This window comes from Lepus europaeus, chromosome 2 (assembly GCF_033115175.1).
Source record: "Lepus europaeus isolate LE1 chromosome 2, mLepTim1.pri, whole genome shotgun sequence".
NCBI classification, from domain to species: Eukaryota; Metazoa; Chordata; class Mammalia; order Lagomorpha; family Leporidae; genus Lepus; species Lepus europaeus.
Genome location: NC_084828.1, coordinates 140608557 through 140633118, shown reverse-complemented (window position 1 = coordinate 140633118; position 24562 = coordinate 140608557). Strand labels below are relative to the sequence as shown.

Sequence of the window (24562 nt, the reverse complement as noted above, 5' to 3'; positions counted from 1 at the left end):
CCTGACTTGCTGATGCCCAATAAGTATTGGAAGGAAGGAAAAGGAGGAGGGAAGAAGGGAGGGAGAGAAAAAAGGAAGGATTGGAGACTGCACATGAATGGAAAGAATTATTCAAAAACATATGATATGAATGATTCAGAGGTACTATAGCAGACTTGTGCTCAGAGTGCAGCAGATGCACCGTCTCTGATACCCAGATTCAATAAAGCTATTTAAGCCACTTTGCAAATGGAGAACTGTACTTGGAAGGACAAAATAATAGCAGGCAAGCAGAATAACAAAAAAAATGTGCTATTTGGAACTGGACTATAAACAGCAGGGATCATATTTTAAGAGAGATTCAAAACTCTCTAATGTTAACAGCCATTTATTCTGTGTCTATGCCAACTCTCAAAAGCAAATAAAACAACAAAGGATTTTGTTTTTGGTCTTCAAACAGATGTTTTATGGATAATGGCAAGATGATCCTGGAGGTGATAAAATTGGCTGCAACTGATCTGTTTGGCATTTAGAGAAGGCCAACTGATCAGAAATAGTGCTGAGGAAATTTGCAAATATCTAAGCTTCCTGCTGTTGAGAGAGATAAACCACACCGTAAATGCTCAAAAATACTTAACTATGTGTCAAGAAAAAACATCTCAGTGCAGGAGAGAAGAGTGAAGGGAATTAGCACATTTTTATTATCAATCTTTTGTGTGTTTAAGATTATGCACCTGCACGGTTCAGGTGCAGCAAGGCAGCTTTGAATGACAGGTTCCCTGCCACAAAACACACCACCACGGTGGGGTTAGAGAAGAGTGATGAAGACATGAATATTTACAACGTTAAACACGTTTTTTTTTTTTTTTTAAGATTTTTATTTATTTGAGAGAGTTACAGAGAAAGAGAGAGAGAGACAGAGGGAGAGGTATTCCATCTGCTGGTTCACTCCCCAAATAGCTGCCAGGGCTGGAACTAGGCTGATCCAAAGCCAGGAGCCACGAGCTTCTTCTGGGTCTTCCACAAGAGTGCAGAGGCTCAAGAACTTGGATCATCTTCTACTTCTTTCCCAAGCCACAGCAGAGAGCTTGATTGGAAGCAGAGCAGCCAGGACACAAACCAGCACCCAGGTGTGATGGCAGCGCCGCGGGTGGGGGCTTAGCCCACTACTCCACAGTACCGGCCCCTAAAGTCAAACTCTTAAAATTAAGGGATTACTTCTTTAGCAACCCAAATAGAAACATACATCAAAGCCCTCAGTGTTGGCAAAATGTTCAATAATTTTCTATTACTTGAATTTTGGAAAAATGAAATGTAACATGGGGGAACATCTAAAAACATCTCCAAAGGAAACGCAGAGAAATTTCCTTTTTGACAGTAGCTTTGCAAGGATTGTGCTACTGAAGCTTGTGGCTAGGAGTGTTGAAGGTTCCAGGACAATGTAGACTATTGTGATCACCACAACTGTCTGAAAAGCAACTATTGATCTAGGTAGATGATGGCTGCTAACTAGCAAAAACAAGTACAGGTACCACCTTACTGCTGTGGGTTAGTCCTCGAGTTATAGTAAGACGGCTGAGGGACTGGGTGTGCACATGTGAAACTGCAAGGATTCAGTGGGTCCCCAATTTACCAGTGATTTTTTTTTTGCCATCTCTTACCATTTATACTATTATTTAACAAGATTTTTTTTTAATCAAAAAGCTTTTAAACATAAACGTATTTCAAAGAGTGGATATTACTACCTAAAATCATCTTGAATAGGCAGTCTTTGGAAAACACTTCAATAACAAAATAATAGCCAGTTAAGTCTATTTCAAAAGGATTTCTGTGGAACAGAGACATACTGAAAGAGAAGAAATCAGAATCCCTGGAACTCATGGGAAATGTTAGGGTAAATCAGACGCTCAGATTACAGTTTACTCTTTGTGGCTTTATTTAAGAAGCAAGTTAATGTTTACACGGCATTGAACTTCAAAGTCCAGGCAGTAAGGAGGAGCAGAGGGTGAGAGAGGAAAACAGTGTGGTGTGCTACTCCTCGCTCCTCTCTACCGTGTGGAGAAGCAGGGAGCTGAGGGGCAGGAGGGGAGGCAACAGGGCACAGCCGCTGGAGAGAACCAAAAGAGGAGTTAGGGTCTTACCTGGGTGGTATATTTTTTATGCAATTATAAAAACGTATTGTGCTAAGATATAAGTGCTGTGTTTTCCTAACTCCCATGGAAATCGATCCTGTGGGAGTTCCAGTACATCTTTAAATACTAATCCTGTTTTCTGCTTCTGATTGTGATGATGCAATAAGTGATTATGTTGTGTCTTCAGAGCAATGCTCTTGGTTTTGAGGAAGGAGCGTCTTTGGGAAACAAAGTAGCACTTTGTTTACCCATGCAACATAGTGAAAAGGTGCTCTGCATTCTCACTCTTTTTCGAATACTTCCTTCCTGGTACCTCCCTCTGTTGAGGGGTGGGGCCTGAGGGCATCACTTACCCCACACTTGGCAGTTAGCTCATCCTCACATGTGGCCCCAGCAGAGTAGACAGGGAGTGGAGCTTGGCCAGATGGGCCCTTGAGCAAGATGTCCTAGGCCCTGCACGCCTGAAGGCAACTCTTTGCCTGCATTTTAAGATCTTATGCTGTTAATACGTTGATGTGTATATATGCAGATCCATTTAGAAATGTTAAATCTCATGTATGAGGTCCCCTTAAAGTCAGGCGGTATAGTTCATAGGACTCTGTCATCTTCCTCTGCTTCTTCTTCAAGCTTTATTTATCTACTTGAGAGGTAGAATTATAGACAGAGAGAGGGAGGGGCAGAGAGAAAAAGGTCTTCCCTCCACTGGTTCACTCCGCAAATGGCTGCAATGGCCAGAGCTGGGCCAGTCCAAAGCCAGGAGCCAGGAGCCAGGAGTGTCTTCTGGGTCTCCCATGTGGGTACAGGGGCCCAAGCTCTTGGGTCATCTTCTACTGCTTTCCCAGGCCATAGCAGAGAGCTGGGTAGGAAGTGGAGCAGCCAGAACACAAAGCAGCCACCATATGGGATGCTGGCGCCATAGGCAGAGGCTTAACCTACCACGCCACAGTGCCAGTCCCATGTCCTTTTTTTTCTTAAAAGAGAGCCTGAAGGTGGAAAAGGAAGTCAAATAGAAGTTCCCTTTGAAGGAAAAGGCGAGGTGGACTTTGAAAAGACAACTGCCTTCTCCCCATGAGGGTGGAGCATGACTCCCCCCTTAACTGTGGGCTGCACCCAATGACTTCCTCCCCAGTGTGCAAAGAGAGGGAAAGAGCAACTTGACAGCTGAGAGACCTGAAAGGCACCACCTCCCGCAGGTGACCCGGGTTAGCAACGACAGCGACAATGACTCCTGTTGACAGTGCCCCTTGATAGGCAGTGAGGAAGTGGCACTTCACCCCTGCGGTGCTCCTGGCAAAAAATCTGGCACACCAGGCTCACCAGGAGAATCACAGCTAACCCAAACTGCAGGCAGTTCTGTCACTGCTGGGCCAGCACTCCACAAAGCTGTCCAGGCCATCACTAGCAAGGCGAACGTGGGAGGGCACGTCACAGCCCAGAGGAGCCTGAGCAGGCACCATGGCTAAATGTAGTGTGGTAACCTCTGGGCTTTCCTAGAACAGAACAGGACATTAGCTCAAGACTAAGGAAACTGAATGAAGCTTGGCCTTTACCTAATTGCACTGTATCACTTAGATTTGTTAGTTTCAGCACATGTGCCACACAAAGGTAAGATGCTAATTTTTTTCCTTGATTTTATTTAAAGTCTACAAATTTCATGTATTTCATGTATACAGATTTAGGAACATAGTGATGGTTCCTACCCAAGTCTCCCGCCTACCCACCCTTCCTCCTCTTTCCTCTCCTATTTCCTGTCTTAATTTTTACAAAGACCTACTTGGTAAGATGGTAACTTTAAAAGAGTAGCCGTAAGAAAGGATAATAATCCCTCTCCTGTGAATGTTGTGAATCCCTCATCTATTGGAGCTCACCCTGGTGAGACTTCTCACCCATCCCGGGAAGCCGCTCAGCTCCCCAGCTGTGCAGATCCGAACTCTCAGTGTTTCTTGGATCTGCACCTTTCTCTGCAAGCTCGGTACCTGCTTATGATGTCTCGTCACAGGGAGCCCCAGCCGCTCTGCTGCCTTCTCAGGGCTGTCTGTAAAACGCAGGCCTCCTACGCCGTGCTTGGTTTGACCGCCCTCCACCCTCCATGACTCTCTGTCACCCCGGGATGGAATCCAGGTGCTGGCCTGGCACAGCACAAGTACCCCCTTGAGCTGCACTTGCCCCGCCCTGCCCCCGCCTTGGCTCTCCCACCCTCTCCCCAAAGTCACCTTCTGCGTCTACCAAACCACCGGGAATTCTCTCTCTCAATGTCTTCTCATGTCCACTTCCACCAGGTGTTCACGTTCCATCCAACTGCCTTTGGAAATGTTCCCTGGGCATCTCCCACGCTGAGATGGGCGCCAGGCCTGCTCTTCAATGTTCTCTGAGGTGCCCTCGCCCAGCTACCCCCTCTGCTGTGCAAACGCTGGCATCGCACACATTCATTTGTTCATCTGGAAATCGGCTAGTCTAGTGAACAAAACAGAAAAAATGCCTGCTTCCTTGGAGCTTTTGCTCTTTGCACATTGTCTTTAGTTTCACTGTCTTCTCCCTTGGAAGGCAAGAGCTCTTCTCATATGACTCTAACATAGTGCCCAGCACATAGTCAGTGCATGAAAAGAGATAGCTGGCTACATGAATGACTTGGTCCTTCCCACCCCCAGGCCGCTCAATGGCAGAGTTAGAGAAATGTCTTCAAGGTGCTTAGGACAGAAACTTCACTGTGTCACACAGTCGGCCACATGGAACTGTGTGTCCGTCCGGGAGGGCCTCCTTCTGCCTCTGGAGGGAATAATAATACTACTAGTAATACCACGATCAATACTTTTACTTCTAATAATACTATCATAATCAATACTTTTACTTTTATTAATACTACCATAATCAAGACTTTAATTCGAATACTACTACCACAATCAAGACTTTTGATTCTAATAATACTACCACAATCAATACTTTTAATTCTAATCAAACTACCATAATCAATATTTTTAATTCTAATAATATTAACATAATCAATATTTTTCATTCTAGTAATACTACCTTAATCAATATTTTTAATAATTCTGTGAATCCAGTTATAGACGATTGTATTTCTAGAACGGAATGTAAAGGCTGTAACCCTCAGTACCAAGGAACAGTGCTAAGCGGGTCAGAGGTTAGGGCCGGGGTGAGGGAGGAGCTTAGATGTGGAAGGGCATGTAGAGCTTTGTCTTTACAGAAAGAGGAGTCACGAGATACTGTGCCACACCAGTGCTCTAAACTAGAACTTTCTATTTAAACTTCTGTTGCTTTACCAGACACCCTTTGGTACTGTTTATTATTATTATTATTATTATTATTATTATTAGAAAATTTTAGAAAATGAGTTTGGAACAGAACAACAATGAAGGGAGAGGAGAAGAGGCAGCCCCATCCCCAGCGGTGGTTTGCAGAGTGACAGGCACAGGGAGGTGGGTGAGTCCCGTGCTGTCTGCGGCCGTGGCCTGGCATGGGGCTGCCTGCATTGCCATCAGAGCTGAGTCACTGGCTGCATCTGTGGCTGACAGCACACCGCGGACGCCCTCTGCTCTGGCCCCAGAGCCTCAGGAATAGAATCCTGGAAACTGAGCAGGGTTCTGGGAAGTGCGGCACAGCCACCTACCTGCCAGAATGCCTTCCTCCACACCCCTCCAGGTCCCCTTGTGGGATGACGTCACCCCCATCTGCCCTGGGAGCCCTGGGAAAGAGCACAGCCCCTGGAACCAGAGGCCCAGGATGAGAGGCACCCACATTCAGGAATCTCGTGCCAGACACTCAGGCTCCTTATGCCTCTGTTTCCCCCACCCCTCTCCATACTGTGCCTCCCCTTGTCTCCGATTCTTGTGGGGATCGGGACGGAGAGTACGTGTGCAGTCCTCCATCGGCTCAGTAGAAGCACCTCTGAACTTTCTCTTACAGTATCTCTGACGGCACTTCCATCACCTGATTCATAACACTGAATGGGGGTGTCAGGTTACTTTCATATGGGTGCATGTGTCCATGCAAAGGTGGCAGGGAAGAGTGTGCGACTACCAGATGGCTTGCACCTCAGCCAGCAGCTGAGAGTCCCGGAGGGGTAGGCAAAGGCCTTGGGTAGGTTCCCATGTGATGAATACCCTCAAGGCAGCCCCTGAGCACACTTGGACCATTGATGATCTAAGAGAGAAGAATAGAGACACTGGCTAGCCCAAAGGTGTGGTCGTCAAACTGAGTGGGATGTGCACACACCCCAGACCATCTTCCCCACTGAGTGTGCAGCCTGGGCCTCCTTCCAGCAGGCCCAAGGGGCAGTCCTCAGTTTCCCGGGTCCCAGCTGGGTACCTGCTCCTGAACAGCGTGCTTGTGTGAGCACATGCAGGTGTGTTCCTTTTAGGGGTTCAGGAGGGGTCCCGATAGTTGCAAGGGCGTCCTAGCAAGTTGAGACCCAGCCAGAACAGAGGGAGAAGCAGCACTCACCTGGCAGGGCTGCTGTGATGTTGCTCAGAGGGTGCTTCTGGGAAGGCCTGTGCGTCAGGATCTCCAGCTGGGTGGCTTCGCATGAGTCACGCTGCTTCTTGTCACTTGACGAGTAGATGGAAGACAATGCAGCTGGCTGTCAGCAGTCTGGAAGGCGTGTGACCCGTTTGGAGACAGGATCGGTGCTGGGGAAATGTGTCACCAACGTTTCCTCCACCGATCCTGACCTTTGCTGTGGATCCATGTCAAACACCACATTTGAGCCGCGTGACATCTCATTTTGGACCTTGTTTTCCCTTTCCCTCCTAGTGTGTGTTTTTCTCGGTAGTCAAATCGCTCAGGACTCTTGCTGTTCTCTGAAATGAGTCGAATTGTCCCAGCTTGCCCTTCCAATTCTGGCCCCTTCCTGCATCCCCACTGGGCATGCTCTGTCACGGCAGCCCCGTTCCCTGAGTGTGCACCAGGGACATTTTGGTGCTGGCTCGTGTTTTCCGATCTGGGTGCGCCCCTGCCCCAACTCCCAGGTTTACTCTTTTTATATAAAACTACCGAAATCCTGCTCAAGTGCCACCTGCTCTGTGGCACCTCCTCCAACTCCTGCAGCACCAGGCCCCGGTAGGTGGCTGTTGGCGTCTAATCTGCCCCAGCTCTCCTTTGTGCTGGAAGGTGGTGTTCTGTTCCTGCAGCGCCAGGGCTTGGGGCAGGCTCAATACCACTTCACTGGCGCTCCGAAATGTTTGCTTAAGATAAGGATGAAACGGTCTGCTGGCCTGAGCAGTGCCCTCCTCTCAGCTTTCAGAGGAGCCTGCAGGTGGAGTGGGGGAGGGGCACCGAGCGAGGAAACCCCGAGGTCAGCCTGGCTTCTGTCTCTTGCAGTTCTGAGCAGCATTAAGTTATTAAAAAAAATTCTGTGCTGTACATTTGAAAGCCACTGGACTGTTTTCATGCATAATGGATAAGTAGTGGGGGAAGTATACACCCACCTTTGGTAAGAGTGCCTACCTCACAGAAAAGCCATCGGGAGAGGAAGAATTTGGCCGGAGTGGGTGTTTTACATAGCACCAGGGAAACATCCTTTCCCCTGGGGAACGCAATTTCTTAACCCATAAATTTGCCAAGGCCACTTAAATTCTAAAAGTTTGCATTCAGGTCCACAACAACGTGGGATGTCATTGACAGAGGCTGGTGGAGTCAACACGTTATAGAGAGCTCAGCAGAGAACCCCCTGGGACAGAGATCAGGGCGGGCAAGCTGGGCCCTGTGGAGAATGATGGTGGCATCCTCACAGCTGACCCATTTAAAATCATCTGATCTGCGGATCTCTGTTTATGACGTGTTCCCTCTAGAGTGCAAGCATGTGTGTCTCATTCTCTGTGCACCCAGCACCCAGCATGATGCTTGACACGTAGTAGGTGCTCAGTAAACGTTTGCTGAATGCATGAGCCACAACAGCTTCACAGCAAAGTCAAAGAGCATGGAGCTGAAGGGGAAACAAGAGGCATTCTTTCTGTTTTGTCTGGCATCACCATTCCTGTCACTGCTCTGAGCTGATCATTATCCTAAGAAGCTGTAGACGGTCCCTGTGTGGAGACCCCTAACTATGGGTGAAGGGACCCTCCGCGCATTGCCTGGAAGGTTGTCAGTCTTGTCTGACTGCTGCTTGATGGGACATTTGTCTGAAAGTCTCAGCTAAGTGTAAAGGCATTGGAGGGTGCCTGAACAAACCTGTTTTCAGCAATAGTCATATACCCAGCACGGGAGACATTGAAGCCCAGCCCAGCAAGGGCAACTCGCATCATTTCCATGTATTTCTCTCGGCTGTCAGTTATGGAAGCTGCTACTGTGTATGTGCAGATAGGACCAGGTTCAGCATCTCAGCAGCTTAAGCCAAAGATAGAGAAATTCTTCTTCAAATTGAATTTTTATTTTAAAATTTACTTCAGAGAGAGAGAGAGAGCAAGCGAGCCAGGGCTCCCATCCATTGGTCCAGTCCTCAAATGCCCCCAAAGACCAAGCCTGGGAAAAAACTGGGAACCAGGAGCTCACTCCAGGTTTCCCGCATGGTTAGGGAGGACTCGACCACTGGAGCCATCGCTACAGTCTGCCTGCTCTGCATTAGTAGGAAGCTGGAGTCAGGAGTCCGAGCCAAGAACGGAACCCAGGCACTCCAATATGGGACAGCTAGACCCAGTGCCCATCCTCCCAAATTTTCCATTGTGGGCTGTAGGTGAGTTCACAAGTGCAGCCACCCCAGGTCTCTATGCAGCCACCCCAGGTCTCTATGTAGCCACCCCAGGTCTCTAAGCAGCCACCCCAGGTCTCTATGCAGCCATCCCAGGTCTCTATGCAGTTCCTCACTAGTGCAGCTGTTAGCATCTGGCCTGGGACACTGCCTTGTAGTGTGGTACTGTCTAGCACTGAGCACACCCCATCCCTGGGGAACCACCTCCACCAGCCCATCTTAGGAACCACCAACAGTGCCCCCAGGTGGGGGAACTGCCCCTACTGGGGGGGATGGGGGACAGTGAATTAGTTCGTTTTTACCTGGAGTGTGGTGTGTGTTGGGCCCCTAACGCGGCGTTGTCAGTCCACATACTGTGATTGGAAAAGAGCCAGTTTGCTGCTTCTCTTGGTCTGTTGTATGCCGCTCGAGCAGGATACCCAAGAATGGGTCAGCTGTAAACAACAGAAGTTTGTTTCGCTCCCAGTCCTGAGGGCTGGGAAGCCTGCGAGCGTGGCGTGGACACGTGGCGAGGGCCCTGGTGCTCCATCACAATGCGGGGGAAGGGCATGTGGGCCGTGCAAGACGGAGAAAGCTCGCTTTCCTAGCGGAGCCGCTCACTCCCGCATCAATCCATTACTGAAGGGGCCACCCTCCTGACCTCACCACCATCCCCAACACATCACAGTGCAAGTACATTTCAACACGAATTTCGGAGGTGACATTCAAACCGTAGCAAGGATCCCTTTTCCCCTTCAACCACGTGTGCATAAAGGAGGAGATTGACTTGTCTGGGAATTTCAAGTCTACAGGCTGAGCACCTGATATCAGGCATGTTCGTGGCTTATCTCCAACCCTCACACCCGGCTCCCAGCGTGGCACTAGCTAGTATGACTAGATCATGGCCACAGGTGACAAAACTGATACCTGGTGTGTTAGTCATCTCTTTATTATAATGAAATCCCCGAGGTGAGCAGCTTAGGAAGCAAGGAGGTTTATTTAGTTTAGCTCACAGATGTGGAGGCTCCAGTGCATGGTGCTGACAGTGGCTATGCTCTGATGTGGTCCCTCTCGGCTGCATCACACCGTGGTGGGTGGCAGGAGATGGCAGGGTCGCATGTGGTGGTGAGGGATCACATCTTGGTATAGGAAGCCAGAGAGGTATCTGGGTAGGGTGAGGCTCAGGCTTCTATAACAGCCCTCTCGTGAGAACCACCACTGGGTCATGCTGAAATACTGTCATCCATTCCCAGGGAGGGCTGTCCCACTAAGCCCCACCACCTCCACACTGCCACACTGGGGGCTATGCTTCTGACACGTGGACCCTTGGGGAACAAACCACACCCAAACTGTAGCATCGGGGGAGATTTTCCTAAGGGAAGTCTGTCAGTCAATGACACAAACCAGGGCTTGCTGTCAGGCGATAAACCATGATACTATCAATTTATGTTTTTCAACAATATTCATCAATGATCTAATATGTGCTGGAAATGTACCTGACTTTGGGAATACCGCAGTAAACACAGATGAGGTCTATGGTCTTACAGACTGACATTTCGGTGGGAGAGATAACTAAGACGTTAACAGGGCTGGGTGCTGTGGTGTAGCAGGTGAAGCCGCCACTTGGGGTGCACACATCCAGTATTGGAGTGAGTGCCAGGTCGGGTCCTGGCTACTTTGCTTCCAATCCAGCTTTCTACTGATGCACCCTGGGAAGCAGAGGAGGTGGCTCAAGTACATGGGTCCCTACCACCCATGTGGGAGACCTGGTTGGAGATCCTTGCTCCTGCCTTCAGCCTGGCCCAGCCAAGGCTATTAGGGGAATTTGAAGAGTGAAGCAGCAAAAGGAAGATAAGTCTCTCTCGAGCTTTTGCTCTCCTTCTCACTCTCCCTCTCTGTAACTCTGCTTTTCAAGTAGACAAAAATAAATAATCATTAAATAAATAAATAAATATTTTTGGGAAAAAAGTAGGTTATATTAAGTATTGTGGATAATCATAAAACAGAATAAAAGAATGAAGAGTTTCAAGAAAGGCTTTTTTCGAAAGGAAGTTAGATAAAGGCTTCTTGAAGTTTTTTAAAAAGATTTATTTATTTATTTGAAAGTCAGAGTTACAGAGAGGCAGAGGCAGAGACAGAGAGGTCTTCCATCCACTGGTTCTCTCCCCAAATGGCTGCAGTGGCCGATCTGAAAGCAGGAGTCTTCCAGGTCTCCCACATGGGTGCAGGGGCCCAAGGACTTGGGCCATCTTCTACTGCTTTCCCAGACCACAGCAGAGAGTGTGTTTTTTATAGGGCTTTTTGATCAGTTGGATAAACTTTAAGGAGGAAGAACAGCCAAGGATGATTCCCAGGTTATTTCCTAAGCATCCCTTAGACATGGTGCCATTTACTGAAGTTAGGGAGCTTGGTACAGGGCAAGGAATGAGACAACAAATCCTAAAAAGAGTGAGGAACCAAAAGTTGCATTTTATTGTCTGTGTGCTATAATTAGTAATCCAATGGTAGTTTTTTCACTTGATGTTGCTATATGGGCAAAAAGTTGAAATCTTTACCTAATATATACTAAACTGATCTTCTGTATACAAAGAGAATTGAAAATGAATCTTTACATGAATGGAAGGGGAAAGGGAGCGGGAAAGGGGAGGGTAGCGGGCGGGAGGGAAGTTATGGGAGGGGGGAAGCCATTGTAACCCATAAGCTATACTTTGGAAATTTATATTCATTAAATAAAAGTTTAATTAAAAAAAAAAAAAAAAAAGAAACCTTGAATATATGAAGCGATGGATACTAATTATCTTAATATGATCATTAAAATTTATGCATGTATTGAATTATATTATAACCATAAATATGTATAATTACTGTGTTAATAAATACAAAAATTAAAAAAAAAAAAAGTCACACACAGAGAGAGACAAAGAGAGAACTCCCATCTTCTGGTTCATTCCCCCAAATGCCCAAGGCTGGGCCAGGTTGAAGCCAGGAGCCAGGAACTCAATCCAGATCCCCCACATGGGTGACGGGGACCCAGGTACTTGAGCCGTCACCTCTGCCTCCCAGGGTCTGCATCATTAGGAAGCTGGAGACAGAAGCTGGAGTCAGGAGCCAGGGCCAGGAATTGAACCCATGTACTCTTAACTGGTGTCTTTTAACTCCTAGGCTATGATACAGATCTGAGAGTCAGAGGTAGGCACTGTGGTGGAGCAGGCTAAGGCCCCACTTGGGAGGCTGGCATCTATTGTCAGTGGGATCAAGTTCCACCTCTGCTTCCAATCCAGCTTCCTGGTAATGTGCACACTTGGAGGCCACAGATGATGCCACCCACATGGGAGACGCAGATGGAGTCCTTGGGTCCTGGTTTTAGCCCAGCCAGCCCTGGCTACTGGGGTCATTTGGGGAGTGAAACAGCGGGTGGAAGAGTCTCTCTCTGGGTATCTCTTCCGCTCTGTCTTTCTGCCTTTCAAGTAAAATAATAATAATAAAAAAACCCCAAAAACTTGAAAACCAAATCTGGGAGTCACCAAGATGCTGATGTTCTTTCAAACATACAGGTCAAAGAGCTTACGGTAGGCTTAATTTATTTTTTTTATTTTTTTTGACAGGCAGAGTGGATAGTGAGAGAGAGAGAGACAGAGAGAAAGGTCTTCCTTTTTGCCGTTGGTTCACCCTCCAATGGCCGCTGCGGCCGGCGCATCGCGCTGATCCGAAGCCAGGAGCCAGGTGCTTCTCCCGGTCTCCCATGCGGGTGCAGGGCCCAAGGACTTGGGCCATCCTCCACTGCCTTCCCGGGCCACAGCAGAGAGCTGGCCTGGAAGAGGGGCAACCGGGATAGAATCCGGCGCCCCAACCGGGACTAGAACCCGGTGTGTCTGGCGCCGGCCAGACTTAATTTATTAACTATTACATACAGATCATGGTGCTTTGTGCTTGGAATATAGCAGCAAGCAAGACAGACAAGGTGGTTAGTGACGTCCTCTGAGCCCTACACGCCGCCAGTAACAATCTTGACTTTTGTTATTATTATGCGTATTAAATGTCCAAGGGAAGCAATCTCAGAGATGATCCAATAGAAATTCCAAAGCTTTCCAGTGTACAGCTGAAGAAACAGGCCTGAAGAGGTTAAATCATGTGTTGAAATCTATTGTTTGAAAACCACTTCAGAGGTTTTTTATTTTTATTTTATTTTATTTTTTACTTTTTTTGACAAGCAGAGTGGACAGTGAGAGAGAGACAGAGAGAAAGGTCTTCCCTTTGCCGTTGGTTCACCCTCCAATGGCCGCCGCGGTAGGCGCGCTGCGGCCGGCGCACCGCGCTGATCCGATGGCAGGAGCCAGGTGCTTCTCCTGGTCTCCCATGGGGTGCAGGGCCCAAGCACTTGGGCCATCCTCCACTGCACTCCCTGGCCACGCGGCTCACTTCAGAGTTTTAAATTAGGCAGATGTGTAATCCAAATTGCCCGCATTCTTCATTTGTGTTTGTCTTTTTCTTATGCTCTAAGAAAGAAGGTTGGAGTTAAATTGCCCATTAGGTTTTTGCGTTTTGGGAACGGCATACTGTATTGTTAGGACTGGTTTAAGAGAAAACCAGCCATGGAGTTTGCTGAGTTGGAGGAAGTTTAGGGTAAGGAGGTGAGCAGGTGGCAAAAAGGGAACCATCCAGGTAAAAGTGACAATGCTTCTCCACTCAGGAAAAGGATGGGCAACGTGCAGCAGCTAAGGCCCCAGGAGCTGGCCCAGGCTCCAGCTTAATTGTGCGACCTGCCTCAGCACCCAGGGAAGTTTTCATCAGAGGGATCAGGACAGGGGAGCATCATATAGGGGCTTCCAGGCGTGGGGTGAGGACATGGAAATCAGTGTGGTGGGGAACAGACACAGGCGCTAGGGAGGTTAGGTGATGGCATGAGGCCAAATCATGAGTCCCCTTGGTTAGGCAGCGGGGCTGGACTTCTCCCAAGAGTGGCGTGAGGTAGGAGAAAGGAGAGCACTCTGAACAAAGATGATCAAACAGGTAGAACATGTCCCCATTGGGGCCGCCGATCCAGAGATGGCACCCAAGGCTATCACAAGGTGCAGAGGCTCCTTGTCCATGTGGCAGCTTTGTCTTCTGGTCCATACCCCCATTGGTTGGAGATTCCAGGCAGGCTGAGACCACTGTAGAGAAATGGACCGACACCATGACCAGCCTCAGGATGAGGACTGGAGGAGCCAAAGTAAGCTGTTCGCTCTGGGTAAAGAAATGTGCATCTCATTTCTGCTCTGAATGTCACAGAATCTTGAGACGTTATGTGCCTCAGTCACATGGCTGTTCTCTTTGTCTTGGTGCCCCGGTGAGATTTTCTAGTGTGTGCATTTTGTGAACGAAGCCATCATTCTCAAACACTTCCACTCCAGGATTTGTAATGATGCAAGAGAGAAAACTTGAATCCTGGAAACCCTGAGGAACTTGGGTCTAAACATTATGTCCAAAATACAAAATCTATTCCATGTCTCCTACCTACTTGAGGAACCCAGGTGTGCTTTGTATTCTGGTAACAGCAGGACACAAGATCACCAACTATGGCCAACTTGGCTATGTTTTCATTTGCTTATGTTATTTTGCTGCTGATTTAAGATACACATTTCAGAGCGGGGCACCATGGCCCTGTAGTTAAGCTGCTGCTTGGGATGTCCACATCCCGTATTGGATTGCCTAGAATCAATTCCCTACTCAGAGTCCTCTCCTTCCAACCCAGCTTCCTGCTAATGTGCCTGGGAGATGTGGGCATGGGTTCCTGCCACACAAGTAGGAAACCCAGATGGAGTTCCTGGCTGCTGGCTTTGGCCTGGCCCAGCCCTGGGTTTTGCAGTCATTTGGGGAGTGAACCAGCAGATGGAAAAATCTCTTTCTCTCTCTCTCTCTCTCTCTCTCTCTCTCTGTCACTCTTTCTTTCAAACAAATAACAAAGTAACAGATGTCAGTTTTTTTTGTTTTTGTTTTTTAAATTATTTTATTTATTTATTTGGAGAGAGAGACTTACAGAGAGAGGGAGAGACACAGAGAGAGGTCTTCCATCCGCTGGTTCACTCCCCAAATGGCCACAGCAGCTGGATCTGGGCCAATCCGAAGCTAGGAGCTAGGAGCTTCTTATGGGTCTCCTATGTGGGTGCAGGGCCCAAGGAACCTAGGCCATCTTCTACTGCTTTCCCAGGCCATAGCAGAGAACTGGATCAGAAGTGGAGCAGCCAGATCTTGCCGGCACTGCAGGCAGCGGCTTTACCTGCTACACCACAGCATGTATTTTTTTAAACCACCAAATTTGCAGAGATTTATTGCAGCAACAACACAGCATAACCAAACTCAACTCTTAAAGCCCCACACACTTAATATCTTGCAGTTCCGTAGGTCAGAAATCCAGCAGGAGTCCCACAGGGCTGAAAGCAGACGTTGGCAGGGCCATGTTCCTTCTGGAAGGCCTCGGGGAGACTCGCTTTGCCTGTGCTCCCCATCTTCCAGGTCCGTCCCCAGTGTTTGGGTTGGGGCTGCCTTCCTCCATCTCCAGAGCTGGCAATGGAGCATCCCTGGGACAGTTCTTGAAGAGCCACTTTCTCTCACAGACTAGAGCTGAGAAGGGTTCTCTGCTTTCCAGGACTCTTGGGGTTACCTTGTGCCCTCCTAGGTAGCCTCCCCACTTTAAGGCCTGTCTTAATCACACCTGCAAAGCCCCTTTTACCACAGCAGGTAACGCATGTATTCACCGGTTCTTGGCATTAGGTTATGGACATCTTTGGGGGACCATTATTCCATCACAGTTGCTAGGGCAAGAAGCTCTTCTTCCACTCATGGAAGAAATAAAGGTAATTCTTCTCTTCCAAGAGGGTGGGCACTTCTCTCATCAAGGCATCTGGGCGTTCCTGTGGATTACCAAGGGTCATCAGCCTCTCAACCTGTGCTGCCAAGAGCTTCCTCAGAAGGAAGAGCCGGGGTGAAATTTGGGGCTGGGCAGGTTGAGAGGTGGGGCCCCCATCTGGATGGCTGTCTGAGCTGGGGAGGAGCTCTGGTTGTTTCCATGGGAGGGGGAGACGCAGTGTTTCTGGATTGCAGAACTTCATTACAACGACTGTGGGAGACTGGTGAGAGTCCGTCCTGGGGACCGCAAGCCTGGGCAGCTGGTACGGACTCCCTGTGCCAGGAAATGGTGGACCCTGGCCCATGGGAGAGGCAGGGACGTGAGCTTTACAGAACGGTGGGACCCTGCTAAGGTGGCAGCTCCTGCTCTCCTAGAATGTTCCAGCCAAGCAGAGCTGGAGCTGCGAGCACACAGACTTTGCTTTTCCCAAGCCCATCTGTCTGCGTGTGAGATTCGTGGTGCCCCCCGTCCACTCAGCACGGACTCTATTTCTTGTGAACTCATCATGAACTCTGTGTGCAAGGAGAATATTCTCCCATTTCTTCCCTGGGGCCCATCTCTGAGCTTCCCTGCCTTGGCCTCTGACTTCTCCCTAAGCTCAGAAAAGCTGCCTCTGGGCGTGGCACATGGGTGAGTGTGGGTGTTGGGGTTTGGGCAGTGAGAAGCTGCAAGCCCTCCACCTCTCTTAAGTGCCCACCAGAGTGCTGACCACATCCCAGGCTCCCAGTGTTGGTTTCCTTCCCCCTCCCTCCTTTGCCCATTCTGACAGCTCAGTTTACTCCCAGACTCTTACTGGCAACTGAAAATAAACCCCTGGATTTCCCCAAATGCCTCCCAGGGGACAGGACCACCTCCATGGATACTCTCTGCTCAGACGGCCTTGGGTGGAAGGCAATGCCTGTCCCCAGCAGAGCTCCAAGGGTGATTTCTGGCTTAACTCTAAGGCTTTGGAAATGTCTGGAACAACCTCCACTGGACACCACTACTGTTGCCAGTGGCTGTGTGTTTCACCAGTTGCAGCAGTCACTCTCTCTGAAACTCCTGCTGGTCAACCTTTGACGTGCTATGCCCAAGATAAGGCTCATGTTGAGACCGAAGGGGACCTGTGAAAACATACTGATATCTAGGTCTCACCCCAGAGATTCTGGCTTACCTGCTTGCACACCCAGCTATTTATGCTTCTGGAAGTTAGCTCACGCTGACAACCTGCTGTCAGGTTTCCTACATGGATAACCTTGAGGCTGGGATGGGGTGAGATTAGTGACACTGAAATAAACATTCTCCCACTGGCTGGGTAAGTTTCCTCATTGTCTTGTCCCCTCTTAATTTATTCTACCATTCTGCTTTTCTCCCTTCCAATCACTTTGGTTATAATTATTTAGAATTAAGTGTACGATTCACTTTCATTCATCCAGCCGTCATCGCATTGCAACAACAGGTGTGGAAGAAAGAGAGGCACGGTCTACAGCTTTGTTCGTATTCCCTCTTGGCAGAGTTGTAGGGAGATGCTCAGAGTGGAAGCAAATAGGAAGTGAGTCATGGCCCAGCTGGGCCCCACCTGCCCACTGCACAGAGCCATCAGGCTTTCTAGAAAGCACACACAAAGGCGGCCCCACTGCCTCTCAAGCTCTCTGGGTTTCCTTTGTGGCATAATGCTCACACCTGCAGAGGGCCAGGCCTAGGCCTTCTCCACGTGCCCGGAGGTTTCAGAGTTTCTGAAAGAAGGCACTGTCTACTGTGAATTATTTCTTCTGCCATCTGCTAGGCAAAAGTTAGTGAGGGAAACAGCCAGCTCAGCACCCCCCCCCCACTCCCGCCACTAGCTGTGACAAAGGGAGAACTCTTCTCCAGAGTGTGACTCTTCTAGAATCTCATGACTTGGCTGGTGTTGGTTTAGAAGGCCCTGCAGCTTAAGAGTTAAGGAGGGGAGGTATAGAAACAGGGCATTGAGGCCTGTGGGAACTGTAGTTGTGTCTCAGCCTATCCACTGCTAGTAATAGGATTGGAGATGAAACAAGAGGCAGGAAGTCATGTTCCTGTCCAAAGGTAGCTGGTTGATGCACTTCCTGGTTTAAAAAAATGAAAAAGATCATTTAATTGCCAACTGTGTTAGCAATGGTTTATAGCTCATTTGAACCCGATCTTAATTCATTCAGGTAGTCCTGGCTCAACTGGATAGACTGCGACTCTAATTTGATCTGAGTACATACCAGAGCTGCAGAGGATGGACATGTGTGTTTATATTATACCTAATCCCTTAGCATGTATGAGAATCTAACCTATGAGCTGTCCCTCCTGGGTATAATATAATGTATATGCTGTCTGGGTCCTGAACCTGCTGGCTTCCAGATCCTCCCTCACCCTTCAGCAGTTTTGCTCTGTATCTCCTAGGGGGTGACCCTGCAAACAGCTTTCCCAGGCTCCCAGCTCACTTAGGTGCCAGCTGGGCACAGCCAAAGAGAAGGGAGGACTAAAGGCCAGGTGACTTCCTGAAGCCTCTTAGCCTTGGATGGTGCCTCTGATGGTAGCCGTGGCATAGTGCCAGCCGCTACCAGAATGGCTGCCCTGCTTCCAGCCGCTGTCAGTGTCCCCAGCCCCGGGCACTGCCTACACCATCTCCTCCCATTGTTCCTCCAGCCCAGGAATGGGAGCGCCTTCCTGCTCTCGCTAATCTAAGCTTCACAGTTCTGTCGCCAGTGTAACCAATTCCCTGTAATAGATGCCCTCTGTCTGCTGCTATACCTTGCAGTGGTTTCTGTTGTTCCGGTTGGACTTCACTGATTCCTTGTGTCACAGTTAAAACACACTTTCCTTGATTGTTAACTTAGCTGTTAGCAAATTCCTTAATTAGGGTTGTGGTTATAAATCTATTATTTGTAATTATTTGAAGGAAAGCTCTTAATCTATTGAAGTTATTTTACCCGCCCGTAAAATTTTCAAATGCTTCAGTATCACAAACATGTGTGATGATAAACGCTCATTTTACCTTCTTGAGTTTCTAGGCAGTGGCCTGATTTTACTCAATTTGTTCATATGATAAATAGTGATGGAAAGAGTGAGTCATAAGCCGAGGAATGATCTTCATGCATAACGGAACTGTCGCTGTATTTTGCAGGAATAGCTCACTGAGCTAATGTACACATCGACTTCCGGCAACAGTGTCAGGGAGGAATGGGCTGGTAGCAGTTACAGTAAAAGAAATGCTCATAATAACCCTGGGCCTTGGAAGTGATCATATCTCCCTCTTTAAATGATTTATTTGGGTCATTACTTGCAGTGCCTTTCCTGAACCTGTGCCTAACATCTTCCCTCCTGCTGACTGCAAATTCAAACAGACGGTCTCATTCCGGGAGGGGAGGCAGCCGTGGAGGTCTCTGTGGGGCCCTCTACTGAGTCAGTCCTATTAGCTACCTTTCTTCCTTCCCTTCCTCCTCTTCCCCAGGCCCAAAGGACCCTCCAAGTGCAAGAAAAGCACATGAAAGAGCCAGGCTTTCAAACATGGAAACTGGCTCTGTGTCTGTCAAGAGAGGATAGGAGTGTCTGATTAAAAATGACAGATCGGACATAATCTTATCCTCACCAAGACTCCACTTAAAGTGTTAAACAGATGCGCGTTGTGGCACAGTGTGTTAAGCTCCTGTATCAGACCATGGGTTCAAGTCCCGCTACTTCTGCTACTGATCTAGCTTCCTGCTACTGCACCTGGGAGGCAGCCCGAGTACTTGGGTTCCTGCCACCCATGCAGGAGAACCTAAACGGAATTCTTGACTCTTGGTTCTGGCCTGGCCCAGCCCCAGGTTGTGGGGATTTGGGAGAGTGACCCAAGGGATGGAAAAATCTGTCTCTCCCTTTCTCTGTCATTCTGCCTTTCACATGTATAAATCAGTCTTTTTTTCTAAGTTATAAAGACCCAGAAGTGGTAAAGGAACTCTCAGCAGATGACTGATTTCAAAGAACTTCTGGAAGTGTAGACGCGGATGGGGGAGTGGGCGAAGACAGAGGGTGAGGGAAGCCAAGCCCGTGTTCCGTGAGTGAGGGTGGGAGGAGGCAGGAACAGAGAAGGGACTCAGTGCTTCTACAGTCCATCAGCATCAGCTGAGCGGGTGATGGGGCTGCAAACAAAGGTGATGAATGAAATGCCCTGAAGCAGTGGTTGGCCTCTCCCCACTCAGCGGCCAGATGGGCTCTCCCCAACTCCTGCCCACCTCCAAAACAGAAAATGTAAATGAAAAACCTACAACCTGTTCTCCTCTCTACAGAATGCACTGGCCTCCGAGAGGAGAGCTCGGATAAGCCAGCAATTCAGAGTTTTCTAGCTAAAGAGCTGGGTCCCTACCAAATAATTACAACAAAAGTAATAGAGGCAGCCAATAGTTTTTACAACACTATAATGAGTACATTCTATATTAATCCATTCACCGTTGACAACACCTCTAGGAAGAAACTAAAGCACAGGGTGGTTAGTTGGAGATAACACAGCTAGTAACTGAGCTAAATCATCACAAAGTAAAATCTCAACTGACAAGCTCCACCCAGGTGCTAAAATAATCATAAAAACCAATTAGCATCTTTTTACCTCATTATAAAATAAAGACAACTGAAGATAGATATTTAAATAAAGGCCACAGCATGAAATGTAGGCCAAAATAAACATAAGATGGGCCCAAGAAAAGAGTAAAGTCAGTGTGCCGGCCTGCAGCACAATGAACCGGGTTTCCTGAAACAGACAGTGGGAATTCGGGGACAAGGACGCAAAGAATGGAGCCAAGACAAATCCTGATCAAGGCTCATTTATTCAACAAGTCCAGTAGTATTTAAACATGACCAGTTGTACACAAGAAGGCACACAGAGGATTTACATATCTAAAATTCTTTTGGGGTTACAAAGAGTTCCCAAAGAGTTCCGGATAAAGGTCTTCCGCTTAACAGATCACAAAATGTTATCAATCATTGATTACAAGGGCATAATAAAACACCTAGGTAATAAATGCTGGTTTCAGGTGTGGCTGATTATCTACATCATTTCTAGCAGTGAGATAGGGTTCTTCCTGCCTCTTCCTGGAACCTCCTTAGCCTAATTGTCTGTGCCGGGATGTCTCCATCCATATGTTTAAGTGTAAACAAAAGGGGGACTACCTGTGGCTGCCCACAAGTCAGGAGACAGATAAGAAAGAAACCCCCAGTTAGCATGCTCAAACTTGACAAGATATTGCATCACAAAGAACCAAATGCAATGGAAAAGGAATAATCAGAGAACTGTAAAGACACTTCGGAAATCAAAACACATTGGAAAATATGAGCATGTGTGTGTGTGTGTGTATTCAAAATAAGTACTAAAATAGAAAAGCAAGGAAATCTCCCACAGAGTAAACAAAGACATAAAAATCATAAGAGAAAAGAAAAGTACCATGGAAGGCTAATCTAGGATGTTCTACCTCTGACCGTTTATAAAGTCACACAAAGAAAATGGATAAGGAGAAATAGAAGACATTTCTTAGCTGAAGGACATAGGTCTGTTAGACATAGAATCATTACATGGAAAACAAAGAAAAGAGTCTCCATGACATTTGTAAACTGTCCCATGACCAAAACTGAATCTTTTGTGCTCCTGAAGATTCAAGTCTAAGAACTGAAAACAGGTTTTAAATTGTGACAAGCGTGAAAAATATTGTATACTGTAGGGTTAAGAACCATTCTGATTACATTTATTTTCTTTTATAGCTTTTTTCTTAAAGCTTTATTTATTTTTTATTCGAAAGACAGAGTTATAGAGAGGCAGAGGCAGAGGCAGAGGCAGAGGCAGAGGCAGGGGGAGAGAGGTCCTCCCACCACTGGTTCATTCCCCAAATGGCCACAATGACCAGAGCTGCACCTATCCGAAATCAGGAGCCAGGAGCTTCTTCCAGGTCTCCCAAGCAGGTGCAGGGGCCCAAGGACTTGGGCCATCTTCTACTGCTTTCTCAGGCCATAGCAGAGAGCTGGATCAGAAGTGGAACAGCCGGGACTTGAACCAGCGCCCAAATGGGATAACAGCACTGTGGGCGGCAGCTTCACTGGCTATACCACAACACTGGCCTCCTAGCTTTTTTTTTTTTTTTTTTTTTTTTCCTACAGTAATTGCCTTTCCATGAATCTTTGCCATTGCTTTACCCCTGATGCTTAGCTGATGTCCTTATGCAATCATACTTGCCTGGGAGCTCCTCTGCTCCAGTTTGGACAACTTGTTTTCTGGGTTCCTGTGTAACCATCACCCAGGCCTTCACTGGCTGAGGCTCTTGGAGCCCACATGATGTCCTTCCTGGTCTTACTCCCTCGATTTGCTGAGGCAGAGCATCTGCAGGCTTTAGAGAGGATGTATAAGTGATAAATATGCTATAGCCATTTATTCAATTACCGCACTTAATACCTGACCAGGACTGAATGGTTAAGTTGAAAAACATTTTATTCTTGGAACATCAAAAAGTGCTATAGTGCCTACTTGTTTTTTAAGATTTATTTATTTACTTGAAAGGCAGAGTTACAGAGAGAGAAGGAGAGAGAGTGGGAGTAAGAGGGAGAGAGAGAGAGAGAGAAATTCTCCATTCACTGGTTGACTCCCAGAATGGTTGCAGTGACCTGGGCTAGACTGGGCTGAAACCAGGAGCCTGGAACTTTTTCCAGGTCTTCCATGTGGGTGGCAGGGGCCGTCTTCCACTGCTTTCCCAGGTGCGTTACAGGGAGATGGATCAGAAACTGAGCAATTGGGCCACAAACAGGCATTGATATGGGATGCCGGCATTGCAGGCAGCGTTGTAACCTGCTGCACCACAGCGCCAGCCCCTCCCATGCCTTTTACCGTCCGAGGTTGCTAAGGACAGGTCAGACATCATTCACACTTCTCATCTGTGATAAGAACATTTCTTTACTCCCACACTCTTAAAATGGAAACAGCATGCACTAGCAATATAAGCATATTGTTTAAAATGTACCAAAGGGCCTGGCGCTTATATGTGCATGGATTCATGTCCCAGATACTCCACTTCCAGTACAGCTGGTGGCTAACATGCCTGGGAAAGTAGCAAAAGATGGCCCAAGTGCTTGAGTGCCTGCCCTCCAAATAGGATACCCGGATGGAGTTCCAGCCCAGCTTCTGCCTGGCCAGACCAGGCTGTTGCAGCCGTCTGGGGGAGTGAATCAGCAAATGGAAGATCTCTTACTCTTTCTCTCCATGTCTCTCCCTCTCTTTCCGTAAAACTGCCTTTCAAATAAACAAATCCTTTAAAAAATATAGTGTGGCAATATCCACCAGAACAAATGTCTAAAAGGGTGAGAAGCAGTTGTCTCTGCACTGGTACTGAGGGAGACAGGAAACCACTGCTTTTACAATGCACATGATTATTTTGAAAATCTAAATTAATAAAACATGGTTGCAAAACTATAAAGAAAATCCAGAGAAAGATTATCACACAAGCAGGGTGTGTTACTCCCACAGCAGGGAGGCTGTTAGGCTCAGGCTCAGAGAGCTGAGGCTGTGGCTCCTTTGAGAGCTGACATTGATGCTGTTTGCCTTGGGAATAACTGGTGGCTTGCTTAATACTTATCCTTTTAATGGCACACATGTGTTTTATAAATTCTTCTGGTATATTCATATAATTCATAGTTTTTTAAAAGGAGCATATGGGGGCTGGCGCTGTGGCATAGCAGGTAAAGCCGCTGCCTGGAGCGCCGGCATCCCATATGGGCACCGGTTCTAGTCCCAGCTGCTCCTCTTCCAGTCCAGCTCTCTGCTGTGGCCTGGGAAAGCAGTAGAAGATGCCCAAGTCCTTGGGCCCCTGCACCCATGTGGGAGACCAAAAGAAGCTCCTGGCTCCTGGCTTCAGATCGGCACAGCTCCAGCCGTTGCGGCCATCTGGGGAGTGAAACAGCGGATGGAAGACCTCTCTCTTTCTCTCTCTCTACCTCTCTCTGGGGAGTGGATCAGTAACTCTGTCTTTCAAAGGAAATAAAATAAATCTTTTATAAAAAAAGAAGCAAACTCCCTTTAAAAAATAAATAAAAGGAGCATATGACATGCATTCATCCCAAATGCCAACTTGAATATATAGTCGAGGTCTAGCACAGCAAAATAAAAATTGGCTTACAAAGAGAAAATTATCATTAATTCTCTGTAGGAGTACAAAACTGTATATCTAAATCAGTACAAAACTTATTATCTAATTCAGTTCCATGTTGACTGAATACCTGAGACCTCTTAGGAATTGGTTTCCACAATAAGAATTTATGCCTGGCCTGGTTCCAGGCTTGGAGATACATAGTCCTTTCTTTTTTTTTTTTTTTAAAGATTTATTTATTTGAAAGGCACAGTTACAGAGAGAAGAGAGATAGAGAGAGAGAGAGAGAGAATGCTTTCACCACTGGTTTACTCCCCAAATGGCCACAATGGCCAGAGCTGGGCCAATCTGAAGCCAGGAACTAGGAGCTTCTTCTCAGTCTCCCACATGGATGCAGGGGCCCAAGGACTTGGGCCATCTTCTGCTACTTTCCCAGGCACACTAGCAGGGAGCTGGATTGGAAGTGGAGTAGCTGGGACTCAAACCGGCGTCCACATGGGATGCTGGCATTGCAGGTGGCAGCACGTGCTGTGACACAGCACAGGCCCCAAAGTCCTTTCTTAATAGAGCTTACATGCTGAGGAAATAGGGGGGACATAACAGGTATTCAGCAACTTAATAAGTAGGTTAAATATCGAGCGATAAAGAAGGAACTGGAGCTTAGGAGCGGGGAGGGACTCCTATTTCCTGCAGAATCTGAATGAAGGGAGAAGACATCCCTGTGGTTATGCAGAGGAAGTGTAATCCCAGAACCCACTTCCTTCCAAGGATTCACAGTGTATCTGTGTCC

The 24562-nt window shown here is 47.7% G+C and overlaps 1 protein-coding gene across 1 annotated transcript in view; it reads left to right on the top strand.

The window, feature by feature from the left end:
* Positions 1-24562, top strand: part of ZBTB38 (zinc finger and BTB domain containing 38) — a 155076-nt gene that overhangs the window by 7501 nt on the left and 123013 nt on the right. The gene's annotated exons all lie outside the window — the stretch shown is intronic.